The sequence below is a fragment of the Lissotriton vulgaris genome, chromosome 10, assembly GCF_964263255.1.
Source record: "Lissotriton vulgaris chromosome 10, aLisVul1.2, whole genome shotgun sequence".
In the NCBI taxonomy this organism is placed as follows: Eukaryota; Metazoa; Chordata; class Amphibia; order Caudata; family Salamandridae; genus Lissotriton; species Lissotriton vulgaris.
The window spans coordinates 52,313,458-52,327,680 of NC_141698.1; positions in this window are offsets into that span (position 1 = coordinate 52,313,458).

A 14,223-nucleotide genomic window follows, 5' to 3' on the forward strand; every position below is an offset into this window, starting at 1 on the left:
ATACATAGATATAGATATATAGATATGTATGTATATATGTATATGTATATATATATATATATATATATATATATATATATATATATATCAGTTTTGCTGACTGTAGTAAAAAATATAGCTACATTAGCTTTTGCATGTAACTAGATTTCTAAAACTTAAACTTGCACAGTTTAGAAGATGATTATTTCACGTAACTAGAGCAATAAAAAACTTTTGGTGTTTGGTACAAGGTAATTGCCATCTCCCAATCCTAAAATAAAACTGCTGATACAGATGCTAAGACATGATTATTGCCTCCGCCCCAAAAACTAGCCTCTAAATTCTATCCTGTAATTCACCATCAAAACCACCAATCTTAGCTACTTTAGAACAGCCATCCATTTACTACCTGGAACATCATGTGATGATTCTTAAGTTGATATCTAATTAATCAATATTGGGTTTTAAGTTAACCCTTCAAGGTAAATAGTTCCGCTGGTAACATCTTGGCTATGTTTCTGTGCCATTGTTACATTGAGTAATTTGTCTTGAAATTTGTTTTCCTTCTTCAAAATACCTTGGATCCCTTTGGACCATTAACAGTGCCACTAGGTGCCCACCGCGTCTTTCACTCGCCTCTCATTACATCCCCTGCTCATCAACACTATCAATATTGTCTCCTATGTTTGATGAAATCCTAAATGCACTGAATTTCACTTCCTGATCTGTGTTGTACGGATATACTGCTCTACTTGCACCTACACGCATCTGAATTGCATGGTTGTAATGCTTTATTCCACCCTTCCAGTGGTCATTTTATAAGTGGCCTGCTACTATTGGCTCAAAGGTTCCTCTCCTAGCTGACATGTGCTTTGAAAATACAATAAACAGAAAAAAGACTTCTGGGAATGGCCATACACCTATATATGTTTCCAGAGGCTACAACATATTTAACAGTTAATTCAATAGTTTAACATTGCATTAATGGGGTACTGTATATCTACAATTACAGGGGTCTTACCGACAGGGACAAGTATCAATGCGCTGCAATTCACAAAGGTCTTTCAATCAAAGCAGAATTGTTATGTATTTGATTTTATTAACAAATGTTTTTCAATTCGTAGGATATCTCATAGAGAAAATCTTGATGACTTAACTCCCTCAAAAGTTACAGTGTTAGCCATTATGTACTTCTGGTCCATGGGGGCTAGTGGTTTACCATGTAACGTGTAGCATGCTCCTATATAGTCATGCGCCTGGATAATTGTTCCTAGCTAATTAAGGAGGTGTCCAGGTTTTCTAAAGCTGGGTGAGTTACTCAGAGGCTTAATAACCATGTATTCTCATTAAATTATTCAGAAGCACTAGTTTTCTACTCAAGAGCTGAATGAGCGTTGATTTGAAAAAATAATTGTTTTATATCGCTTTTGTACCATAAACAATAGAACTTTCTGACACTGGTATGACACACACATCATACATCAAAACATTGTACAGAAGGATAATGATCTGGTGGCTGACAATGCATGTAGTTAATCAAAGTCTCTATATTTCTTCCATGTGCTACAGATCTTGATCAATAATCATGGACAGCCCCTGCTCTTATATAGTGTACACTCGACTTGCATACACCAATCCATCCCGGCTCCCCACTGGGAGACCGTGGGAACCACACACATCCCCACTTTCATGCTGTCTCACTTCTGGCCACCATAAGGGCTATATTTCAAAACAGTAAGATATATTAAGGTGGGGTCTGGTCCCCCATACCCAGGTTACATAGTGTGTGAGCCAGATCTACCGGTTTCTCATAGACTGATGAAAGGCAGCTTCCAAGCCCCGACCAGAAAGCCTGTATCAATCAATCAATCAGTGACACTTATAAAGCGCGCTACATACCCGTAGGGTCTCAAGGCGCTGGGGGGGGGGGGGGGGGGTGCCGCTACTGCTCGAACAGCCAGGTCTTCAGCTTCTTCCTGAAGGAGAGGTGGTCTTGGGTCAGGCGCAGGTCGGTCGGGAGGGAGTTCCAGGTCTTGGCGGCCAGGTAGGAGAAGGACCTTCTCAGCTATCAAAGACCAATCTCAACGTTCCCCAGTACCCACCCTCTCTTAAATATGTGTCATCATCCACCCTACCCATATGGGCCAGCCTGGTTCTGGTGTAATAGGCACGGTGCAGGATTTTTTGTTGTTTCAAAGGTTAGCTTGCTTTGATAGTGACCTCCCTTGGATGGCATCATGCCCCTTCCCAATCCTCATGTGTTAGAACTTGCAGGTCTGCCTCCCAACGGTTTCGTAGTTCTTTGAGGGTGGGTTGACAATTCGGTGCCAACGTCCGATACTTGAGAAAGATGGCTTGATTTTTCTGGGGACCGAGAGGAGTTGGCAATCCAGCTGTGTTTTGTCTGTGACCTCTCACTGCAGCTCCTGATACCTCTGTAGTGCATGGCTGATCTGTGTGTAGCACAAGTGTTGTGAGGCCACCAGTTCATACTGGTGTTGTTGTTCCACAAAAAGGGAAAGTCCTTGTGGCCCCCAGATGTCCTCCAGTTTTTTTTATCCTATCATGTCCCATTGTGTTCTGCACTCCAGCTTCGAGATTTTCCCTAGGGCACCAGAGTCCCACAATGGGGTCTCCAGGCAGGCGCCCGTTCCAACATATTTTGTCTGTGGCCCTTTTCCAGATTTATATTACTAGTTTCGTCAGGGAGGGTTGATGGGGCGAACAGCGCTCATCGTAGATCAACCTCGGTTACCCATGGGGGTGCATCTACTGTCTGTCCACCTTCAAAAATGGGTCTTGCTGAGCGGCGAATACCCAGTCGATGATGACCAGTAGCTGCACACCCAATAGTGTAAGCGAAGGCCAGGAAGGCCACAATAGGGGTTCCTAGTCACCCTTGGTAGGGCAATGCGCTGGACATCTCATCCCACCGCAGGCATCTGGTCACCCCCTCTACTGCCCTGAAAAAGTCATTAGCAACTTCAAAGAGTGTATTTTGGAGTAGGTGGAGGAGCGTAGGGAGTACTATCCTTTTGTATAGAGTAGCCCTGCCCATTAATGTCATTGGGAGTGGGCTCCACTGCTCAGTGTAATATAAACATTTTGACAGGCCTAACCCGTCCTTTTTAATACATATAAGTCACACTTATGGTAGGCCTTAAACAGTCCAGAGGGTATGGTGCAATGTATTTAAAAAGTTGGATATGCACTTTAAAATGTTACGTATCCTGTTAGTGAAAAACTCTTACATTTCTTTTTCACTACCTCAAGGCCTACTTCTTCCATAGGATAACATTGTGTTCCCTTGTTTCATTTAAAAAGTGGTAAAAATCAGTTCGGAAGAAGGTAGGAATGTCGAACTAGAGGTCTATGGAATTGTAATTCAAAACACTATTTATTGGTAAAGTCATAATTTAAGTCACAATTCTGAAAATTACACTTTTAGAAAGTCAGCATTTTCTTGCCCTAACCATTTGGTGCCTGTATCCTGGGTCTCATGACTAGGTATAGCTGACAGTTCATCCCTGGATGCTTGTTTCTGGTCCAGGGAAGACCTGGCTTATCAGTTCAGGCTGGACTGTTCCCTTGAGGGACAGGGTCAAGACTGATTTGCATATGGCTGGGTCTGAATTGGGGTGGCAAAGTTAACTAAAGAACGACGATGGATTAAACTCAGATTTGTGACTAGGGGTGTCTGAAAAGCTCTCCGTCCATCATCTCCTTGTGTTTGCTTAGTTTGTCTTTCTGTGTTGCTCCGAGACAATGAGACAAAGGGGTAATAAGTGTTGGCAGGAGGGGCCATCTCTGAGCTAATGAGAGGGAGGGGCTGTCACCTACCACACTTGCACATCACAAAGCCTCTACCTAAAGATACTCACATAGGGTTTTACATTAGTATTTTGTGACCCTGGACAAGCTGGGGCCAGAGCAGCAAATTCCAATCACTCATGGGGGTGAACATCTGCATAACTTTCTCCTACTTCAAAGTGGGCACCAGGCATAAATATTCAGTACACCTCTGGACCTATGGAAGACTAAAAAGGACTGCTGTGCTGCTCTTCAAGAAGGACTGCTGCTCTCCTACCTTGCTGTTCTGCTGCCCTGCTGCCTGAGTGAGAGGGCCCGAACCTGCATCTTGAACCCAGGTCAACCAGAGTGACTCTAAAAGCTAGTTAGCTGGCCAGAGCCTCAGGTACAGAACAGGCTACAACCACCTTGAACCCAGTACCTGTACTCAGCAGGCTGTGAGTCCTAGTCCCCAAGTGGTGTCACCCCAGTCCTGGATGCTTGGAAGCAGGCTGGGAGGTGCTCTGCCAGCCTACCTGTGGTCCAAGTAACCCAATGTTTTACAGTACATTTACATAGAATTAACTGACACGGTTCACATTTAAAGCACAGAAGCAAGAAGGAAGAAACTGAAGAGTGGGGTAAAAGAGTAACTGATTGGAATGTGAAATGGAATGTGAAATGGAAGTGAAGGATAGGTTTGGAGAAAGGTATATGCTCCAAAGAAAGTCAGTCCTTGGGCCTTTGAATAAGTAGGGGGAATAAAGTGTTCATCTGACAATGGATGTTGGGGCAATGAAACAGATGTTTATCAATACGCATTAGAGTTCCTTCTCATCTGTCAGCTGAACTATCAGTAGTCAAGTGTCTCAGTACTGTGGCCCCAGTGCATTCACCATGTCTCTGGGAATCCTTAAAAAAAATTACACGAGGCTCTTTTAATGTTTGCGTCATTGCAGTTCAGGGTAACTCAGCAGCATCAAACTAGTGCTTTAAGGCAAGGTTAGTAAATGCAAACAACTATCTATTGCCATCTCTGATTTCAAGTAACAGTTAATGATGTGACTGTTCTTGTTAATGATTAGCACATCAGTGTTCCCTTTTTATTTCAGACAGGTTCCCAAATTGGAAGTGATCCACTTCCAATTTGGTGTGAACAAGTGCATGCGCATGGATTGTAAGGTGGAAGAGAAACCTTCCACTGATCCAAGACTGTTTCCTTTCCAGTAGTTCCTAGTGTTTTCAATTCAGCTGCAGCCACCAGCAACCAGATGATATCACCTTTGTTCATGTTGTATCTCAGTTGACAGTATTGGCCCTTGAACTGCAAACCTCCTCTTACTATTGGGAAACAATTTACACTGGAGGATTGACTGTTCGCAGACAGCATGGGGGTCTCTCATCCAAGTGGACAGACATGCTATCTGCTCTTTGTTTAAAAGCCTTATAGTGAAGCGCTATATGGAGCAAAGTTAGCAACTTGAATTGAAAGCCATATAATAATATTATAATGTCTTGAGTAATTTCTACAGAGCATAGCTACCTTATTTGAGGTGTCCCATCGCTAGGAGGATATGTTCCCAGAAGCCAGTGCTGCGGCTTTCACTAGTGGCTTCAAAAGATCCGGATTTAGTTGTCAAGCTCAGAGATTAGTTCCACAGTAGTGCGTTGAAGTGTTCAAGTTTCCAAGGAGTGTGCATTAAGTCTGGCAAAGTCCTTCATCCATTTCTAGGTATAAACTGCCATGATGTCTAACAACTATATATTTTGTAGAAAATTTATGGTATTGATCTAGACACTGGAAAAAAGTTGACAATCATGAACCAGAGTTGCAAATTGAAACAAGGAAATACCCATGAAACTAACTGCTTCAATGTGTGCATGGTTGTTTTGTGGGTGTTCTTCTGCGGTCTCCGTGATGAATTACGAAAGGAATCTTGTCAATATTATTTATATCCTGTGTTGCTGTTTTTAAATAAAGACAAAGATTATGCCACACACCTGGACCATCCCATTAGCAGAGCTGAGGTGTGCTATCAGCATATTTAAGGCCAAGCTGTTGTCAAAGAGAACATGCCACCATTTTAAGAGATGGTGGTTGTGCTGCCATTGGAGCAGTAGCAGCTTCTGATCAATTAAACTGGAGGGGCGAACATTTGAGGCTAGCTTAAAATAAATAAAAGATTCAATAAACCTCTGCCCTCGGTGCCCACAGCTCCTTCTCTGTCTCCTCGTCAGTGGCTCCAATCCCCCTCTTCCAATCAAGGAGCTGCTCTCATACTGCACAGGCAGCATGACAGAAGCATGATACACAAATCAAGCGGGAAAGGTTACTCGCTTGGTATGGGCCTGAGAGGAACTCAAGAGGGGAGTGCACCCTCCCGTGTCGTAACACTATTTCAACAAAAATGTACTCCCCTGATTGCCTAACCACTATGAAGTGGTTAAGTTTCCTTGAACAATCCCTGAACTACCACCAGGTGGAAAATCCTAAGTGAAGCAGTGAATATAGCACCACTATAGAGTGGGAAAGGAGGCACGTCCTTTTGTTTTATGTTCCCTCACACACCCTAGTGGTGTCATGCTTCATCATCGGCACACCCTGACACCTAGAAGTCAGAGTGGGCTCGGCCATCTTTTAGGGAGCACTTAATGAAATATCTTTGGCCAGGGGGAAAGAGATCCACTATCAGATCCCAGTTTCAATTTATTCTTGGATCTGCCAGGGACAATAAAAACAAAGAAATGGGTCAGTAGGGATATTATGGTCCTAAGACCCTATTGCCAACATGTTTCAGTCCGCTGCTGCCCCATGAAGGGTGCTGGATTTTCTTCAGCGCGGAATTGGTAACCCCCTGGGACAAGGAATAGTAAGAGAATTTCCCTATATTACTTTGAATAAGGGCAGATAGCTGCTCCTTAGTTATCTTGGACTTATGCATCTCGTATAATCACTCCATCTGCGGAGGAAAAGAAAGAGACAACACACAGCCATCGTTGTATTTCTGTTCAGAGTTGTTCACATATTCATGTGTTTGTGTTTTTATCCCCGTGTTATAATGTTATGACGGTGACAAACACAGAAAATGCCTGTGATATATTCGCATTGTCTTATCACACACACAAATTTCTGTAATGCCCGTTACTGTGGCGGCAAGTTGCCGCATCCTGTCACCTTTCACTCATTAGTGTGTGATCAGCATTAATGAAACATCCGTGTCATTCACACTCATTCAAACATGCAAACATAAAAACGCTGTATCTCTCATCATTGTGGTGATTTTATAGGAAGACTATCTCTGTATTCACATAAACACACATACACAGAACAACATAACCGCGTCACACCAAAAACGAAGTCACTCAGATCTCCAGTTCTTCTCATTAATAAATGCAATGGAAATCTCAATAAATTGAAATATTCATGAATCTTTCGTCTCAAAGTTGATGAGATTGCACCAACAATAAATTATGAAGTAAAGAATGAAGAATTTGGTTTATAATATAGTTAAACATTAAAAAGAATTGGAGACATGAGCAACCAACCAAGAGCGATCAGCACAGGAACTGTGTTCCTGATTTCAGAAAAAACATGTGCATGAGGAGTGCACAGGCAGCTAATAATAAATATGAAAAAGGAAAAAAGGAAGAAATGAGAAAGATGGAAAAAGGAACATCTATATAAACTGCCGTGGAAATATATTGTTTCAATTTATTGAGAATTACATTTCAATTATTAGTGAGAGGAACTGGTGGTCTGAGTGATTTCGTTGTTGGGTGACACGGTTATGTTGAAGCATTTTGGAGTGGGAATGTATAACAACGATGATCCATTGTTTGGTTAACTATGACAAGATGCATGATGGGATATGTAGTTGCTTAAGTATCAGGAGTAGGATTATGGAAGCGGCATATGCACTAGACCGTTGGTTGGGTTGAGGCGAAGGAGAGTTCAACACCTGATGGTAATTAAGAAGGGTGGGAAGCTTGGTAAAACAGGTTTTCACCGACAGATGAAGCGCACATTTAAATGCAGTATTCGTGCTGGGGCAACCTTGAAAAGGAACAAGTCATAACTGGGGAAGGAGCTTGTTCACACAATTCATATTTTCGACATGGTCCGATGGATGAAGGACGCATGTCATGGTAAGCGCGAATGCCATCAAAACTGTTGGGTGTTAGTTAAGGGAATATTGCCTTACATAGAAAGGACGGTGCTACATAGTATATCTCATAACATCTAGTTGTAGATAGGGGAGCTCAATTGATGATCACTAAGTGTATTTTTTTCCAATCAAATTGAGAAGTATAAGATGTGGTATGTACTGTTTATCCTCTTGAATATTTTGGAGCAACAATATATAGATGTTGGTTATTCAACTGCGCAGCATAGATGATGTTGGGTTAAACATAATCACTTTGTTTGTATTACGTTTTAGATTCCCCTGATGAAGGGATTTTCTTATCCCGAAATGCATTGGGTTCTTTTTAGATCAACATCATGATATGTGGAACCTACCTGTGCCTTGGAGTTTGTTTGAATATCTTCGTAGCAGAAAGTGTATGGATAAAATGAATTGAAGTAACAGTAAAATAAAGGATGAAGATCAAAATGGATAAACAATTAAAAATGGATAAAAGGAAGATAAACACAGGTGAATTTAATCCATTGGATTTATACTGTGTTCATGGTTGTGCAACTTGATGGAACTTGTAAAAAAGCTTCCACTAGATTTGTTTTGACTGCAGCTCAGGAGGCGAAGCGCAGAACAAATTTGCACGCTAGCAAAGTGGAATCAAATTAAACAAGGACAAGTAATGAGAGAAAAATGGAGTGCATCTCACCACCCTTAATTTCACTACTTTAAATTTAGGCATGACAGAGCCACCACCATAGATTATTTGCCCCCCACAAACTTTCTCTTCCACAGAGTGCCAATAAGCCACGCTGAGGTGGGGTTGGGTATTAGTAGCAATGGTAGACTTCTTTAAATTGGGTACCCCAGCTCCTGCAAGCCTGCTAAATGCAATGCCTCTGTGACAACAGCTGGCGCCTTTTATTGGCAGTAATTATTAATCTGTGTGACTATAAACCTGTGTTTCTCTCTCTCTCTCTCTCTCTCTCTCTCTCTCTCTCTATCTCTCTCTCTCTCTCTCTCTCTCTCTCTCTCTCTCTGTCATTCCCCTTTCTCTCACTCCCTTGCTCATTCTGTTTTATCCCCCTCTCTCACCTTTGTAGGCTACTCCCCACTCTCTGCCTTCATTCTCTCTTTCCTTGCATCTCTCGCCTCTCTGCAAAAAGATTAATTGATGGACAGAAGGATGAACAGTGTCATACATTCACCCCAGTACAGAGCTCTGGGCTTAATTCCATTGTTTTTTTGCTCCCCATGCCATTCCAGTTTGAACCCAGCCATATACAAATCAGCCTAGACCCTGCGCCCAATGGGAACAATCCCCCCTGGACGGGAAACAAGCATCCTAGGATCGGTTTTGGGGTTTCACCCCTCATCAGCCAGGATAGCTTGGCTCCAGTGATCGGTTTTGGGGTTTCACCCCTCATCAGCCAGGATAGCTTGGCTCCAGTGGCATGGTTAGCATGGGACTCACATCTGGGCATACCCGTCCCACTCGGGGTGACAAATGCAAAAAGAACAATTGATGGACAGAATGTTGAACAATGTCAAACATTCACCCCAGTACAGAGATCAGGGCCAAAATTCATTATAACTCAGAAAGCAACAATTATGAATTAAACCCAGATCTGTGACTGGGGATGAATGTTTTATTTGTTCAGCATTCCGTCTTTATCATGTTCTCTTTTTTTTTGCTTCTCTCTCCTCCCTGGCATGTTTGAATTGTCCATGCCTTCTCTTCATGTCTCTACCTCATGCCTCACTCACTCTACTTTTCTCCACCAATGTCTTCTTCTGCCTCCCCTAATTCATTCCAACGTCAGCTTCAGCAAAGGAAGCCTCCCTCCCTGAGGTCAATACTACCTACAACGCAATACTGAGAAGCGCGAGGAGTGTGCCGGGGTGTGGACTGTTTATAACGAATGGCTTTATTTAGAGATAACTAAAGAATTCTGGGAAAGGGATCCATATTTCCTAATAATTATCTCTTCCATCATTTCAGCAATTAGGCCTTTTCCCCTCTGCTGCGAGGATGGATGAGGGATGCTCTGGTGGAGAATAGTGCATCTGTTTATCCAATTTTTGGACCCTATTTTCCACGTGGCTGCAGGTGTCACTTGAATTCGTTCTTTTTAGGGAGACAAAAAGACAGGCTCAAATTGCCTTACATAGACGTCTCTCCGATGCTGGTGGTGCAGTGGGGTGTTTGTGATATATAGCCTTATTAAGGATGGTGCTCCTCACAGTATCCCGCCATATTTCACCGGGGGCTTCCAATGCCATCAATCAAGTTCATGCCTTGTGCTGAGTCAGCACAATTGTGAGACAGAAAGAGGAAGATGATGCAGGGAAGGGTGATGCTGCATTACAAGACACACCCTTGTTCTGAAGCATGACGCCATGTGACGTGTTTGTATCTAAAAGCTATACATTAACATGCACTGTCACTTGGAGAGTAAAGATGACCAGCCATAAATCTGTGTGAGTCAGTAGTTACCAGTGTGCTGTTTTTAACATATGTATTTATTGATCATTAATTTATTTATACGCTGGGCCCGCTCTTTTTTTTACATTTCCCTCTGTATTTCTTATATATATATTTTTTAACTAATTTTATCTGTACTTTTCAGTATTTATTTTGGGTTTTGTGGAAAATGAAGCTGGAACTAGTATATTTCCACATTTTCTTATCTGATGTGTACATTCCTATTTGAATACCTAAGTAAGTAAGTATTACTTTTATTTGATTTCGTTAAAAATCATAAAAGCATGAGAAAAACACATATTACATAATAATTACCTGAAGTTAAAATCTATGAAAATGTAGACAAGTAAAAACCATTATCCTTTCGTAAGCTTTGGTTGCAACAACAGTTAAAACGATAACATTGTAAGAAGTTCATTGCAGTTTGATATGAAAATAGCAATATTTGATGTCTGTGCAGAAAGGGAGTGACCAGTCAGTCATATACCTTTGCCGGGTGGACTATTGTCTTTTTTGTCCAGTTCTTTGGCTGCTATTTTCCCAAAAGGTGACGGCTCGACATGACAGCTGAATTGACAGTCCACCAAGGCATTGTATCACTGCAGCTCTGCGCGATCTCAATTGGTGCTTCCTAAAAATCTCCCGAAGACCTATTTTTCAAGGTTCCAATAGCACGGGGCAGATGCATAAAAGGTGTAATAACGACTCTTCTCCTTGTTCACAGAGGCGACATTCTTTAGTAGGCCATATTGACTTCCATTTCGGGGTTAAATCCTTTGTGGGGAACGAACCCAACCGCAACAGCGTCAAATAGTGCTTATTTGAATACCTGACAGGTTTCAATGATAGGAAAACCCACAGATAAAAAATCTATACACATATGAAAATATGAACACTCTAGTATCAACCGTATCAGGGCTGGACTGGAACTTAAACCAGCCCTGGAAATTAGGTTGGATCTGCAGCGGAATGGGGGGGGGGTGTAAGATTGATGCTGCTTTTGGTACAGGGGCTGATATTTCAGCACTGCTGCAAATCTGGCCCCCTATACCAACAACGGCCTCCACCTGCTCAAAACCGGCACCCACCCTTCTGGCCCATAGGGAAAACACCCGGTGCCAGCTATGGACAGTCCGGCCCCGAACCGTATGCATATCTACTGTTCTTTATAACTATTGCTTTTAACCTCCTTGCCTGTCGGTCTGCACAGGTATTGGCCTCACAGTCATGACACACAGTATTTAGAATCACTTAAAAAAGAACCCATTTTCCGTTTTCTCCCACATTTAAAAATAAATACAGACAGGATAATAAATGTTTTCTGTCTGTGAATAGCTCTAAAAATCTGAACCGGACCGTAAAAAGCTGTCCGCGCTTTTCATAGGGAGATGATACATGAAACATTACAAAGATAAAGATATTGAGGGTGTGTATTAAAATGTACACTCAGAAGTGAGAAAAGAGGAGATGAAGAAAGAGGTATTTACGAATGAACAGCAATTCAAACTTGAGGTGGCTTCAGATCCAGATGTATGTAGTGGTATTTTTTGGGAAGTTTCACATAGATTTCACTAAAATCAGACAGAATACACAAAGCTATGGTACCATGATAATATAAAGCCGCCATATTATCAAATGATTGCTACACTACAAGCATATGTAGATAACTATAGGTTGACTATACATAAGTCCACACATATGTATCTTGACAATACAAATATGATCACGGTAGGAAGATATGGAGTTCAGAATAGTTTATCTGAACTTACCAATATATACTTAGCTTTCAGCTCCTCTCTATTGCAATTTATGTAAACAACTACTTGGAGTACCAATAACCATAAAAGAACATTTAGACTAAATATACATAAATATTATATATATGAATATATGTAATAAAAGCAAATTGGATAATATTCAATACTATTACAACTACTAATAACACTACAAATCAACTTACAGATTTAAATTCAGTAAATACAAACCGTGTTGCGAAATATTAACAATATCTAAATATTGGTTTGAACTGATATTGATTACAGTTAACTAAATTATAACATTTGATGGTTTTTGTGACTGCATTTATAATATTGAATCTGGTAGCATTTTTCTAATATGAGCGTCCGATGTAATGTAAACCGGGGCACAGGCAAAGTATACATTCAACTGCATTTTCTAATTATGTACATAATCTACTCTTCTTGTTAGCTTGTGATCCTTAAGTTGTAGAGATAGTCAGTATTTCTAGTTATCTGAATCGAAACTTCATGTGAACATGGTGAACGCTGGCAAACAGAGGAGAGTATAACAACGACTGCAAAGTTCTTTAAAACTTTTTAAGCCTTATAAAGAACACATACAGGCCCTCTTTACAATATAGGCAGAATAGATGAGGTATAAACCACACTAAGTAAAGAAAATTATCCTAGAGTGAGATATTGACCACATCTGTTCAATGCCTCCTATTTCGACCTTTTTACTTGCAAATGTGTGGAATCAGTACTTTAAATTCTTTGCGTTTTGCCTTTTTTATTTTGGGCCTTTTCCAACATTACATTTTGACAGGTTTGACCTGCCAGAATTTATCAGCTTGTCATGAGCACAGCGCCACCGTGCTGCGTGATGAGCCGCGCTTGTACAGTGATAGGAATTTAGCCCCGAACTCTTAATGAGGGCCTTAGGGTCTCATTCAGAGTTTGGCTGGCGGCAAATCTATGACCATCACCGCATTTGTCAACACCACTCTGCTAGAGACGGGAACCTCACCAGATCTTGAGGTTGTACTTGAGAGCTGCGCACATTCACCAGTGAATCTCCTGCAAAGTCAGTTTCCCCCATGTATATGTCTACAGTGAGGAGGGACATTGTGGGTCCTTGCGTTTGCTGTTCTGTTCATAATCAAGGACATTTCCCAGAAGATTAGGGACCTCGTCCCTACCATTTTATTTTCCAGGTCATTTTCTATTCAAGTGAAGCATGATAATAGAATGCGGACTGTTTTCTATACAGTTCTCATAGCAATTACATCAGTATCAAAAAGTAAGATATAGGGAACTTAACCAGTTTTCCTTTTCCCATACGACTCTGCAGTCACAGAAACAGCCAAACTATAATCAATATAATCTCCTGGACAAGTAAGTTTCCCTCCCTTCAGTACCTCCTTCTTGCCATTCTCCAATAATACCAACAAACAACACATTTCATCCAGGAACAACCTTCCATTATTGTATACACCTGAGTAGTTACAGCTATGCACCTGGTACATTCGTTGGGTGTAGCGTCTCACCTAAGTAGACGTTCGCCGAAGTGTAAATCTTCTGACCTCCATACTAGTAAGAGCCAAGCACCTAGATTCCATAATAATATTTCTCACCTGTTGGTATCGCAAAAAACATGCCAGTATCTGCCTAGGGCCCTGTGTGTCCTGTGCTGAGTGTGTGTGCAGTGTTATAACTCTTTGGTCAAGCAGAGGGTTGAAGCCCATATTTAGAATCTTAAGATGGAATCTGAGTACGAATGAGAGCTAGCATCTTTTTCAATATTTTGTGAAATTCATTGGAATGTAATATATTCTGATTGTAACTCTCCAAATGGTTATCGTGTTTGTCTTCCTATCACATTAAATGTTAGCCTCCAATGGAATCCAACAAGACACTTGTGTGTAGTTTATTCATACTACCATAGTCTGAGTTGGGTATAAAGGGTATATAGTCCACGCTTAGAATACCGATGAGTCTCAGGCTTTTCTTGAGGTCTGATACTCAAAGATTTTGAGAAAAGGTATGTCTGCCCAGTTTCTGTATCCATGCATTACCCATGCAGTGCATTGGCTCC